Genomic DNA, 897 nt, shown 5'->3' with positions numbered 1-897 from the left:
CAATGTCTGTAGAGAAAACATATATATGATAAGTTATGTAGAATATAAAGGTAAGGGGAGTAATTAGGGTCCTGGGGCAAAATCTAATACCCCACATCACATTGTCCACCATAGTTGCCAACAGTTCTGAATTTACCAGAAAAGTCCTGAATTCTAGTAAACAAGTAAAGAAAATTCTCACATTCGCGGTTCTGAAAAGGATGGGATTTACTAAACCCGGAACAAAAGGTGGCAATTAATCTTCAGTTGTGGGCGCTCCCAGAGAGGTCCTGGGATAAAACATCTACGTATCTATTTTGACCACATTGTGTTTTTTTTTTTTTTTTTTCAGGTAATTTTTTCTCGCTTTGGTGCCAGATAAGTTACTGGGGTCCTGATATAACTGCACCCCCTGCATAATGGGCAGAGCTTTATGAGTGGCCAAACTTCTACAAATGCTACGTCTTATCATGCGGAAATGAAACTCCATGAAATTCTACCATTTGTGCCATGCGTCAACCCCAAAAAAGTTTCTAAGAAAGTCAGGATTTATGAGTGCAAAAGTCCAAAAATGGACTTGGGAAATGGTTCATCTACACTTGACACCTGCAAGAAAACCCTTCTTCCTGCCATTTGATATCCTCGCCCTCAAGCTTTTCCTAGGGGCTGTTGCAGGCCCTTGTTGTCCACCCAAAATCCAGATGCTTCCTGTTTGATACTTGAGAGCCATCCTATGATCCTTACCCACTGCACCACTTCATCCTGCTCTACAGCCTTCCACTGCAGGCGTTGGAGTCAAGTTTATCATTCCCACCTCGTGGTCAAGGGGGTTGTGATAGAAAAGGAGCAAGGAAACTTGGCAGGAGTTATAAAACTTAAAATAGATTTTTTTAATTTTCTCCTTCCTCTTGCTGCCTT

Source organism: Ranitomeya imitator, chromosome 10, assembly GCF_032444005.1.
Source record: "Ranitomeya imitator isolate aRanImi1 chromosome 10, aRanImi1.pri, whole genome shotgun sequence".
NCBI classification, from domain to species: Eukaryota; Metazoa; Chordata; class Amphibia; order Anura; family Dendrobatidae; genus Ranitomeya; species Ranitomeya imitator.
The sequence above is the reverse complement of the archived record's forward strand: the minus strand, read 5'-3'. Positions refer to the sequence as shown.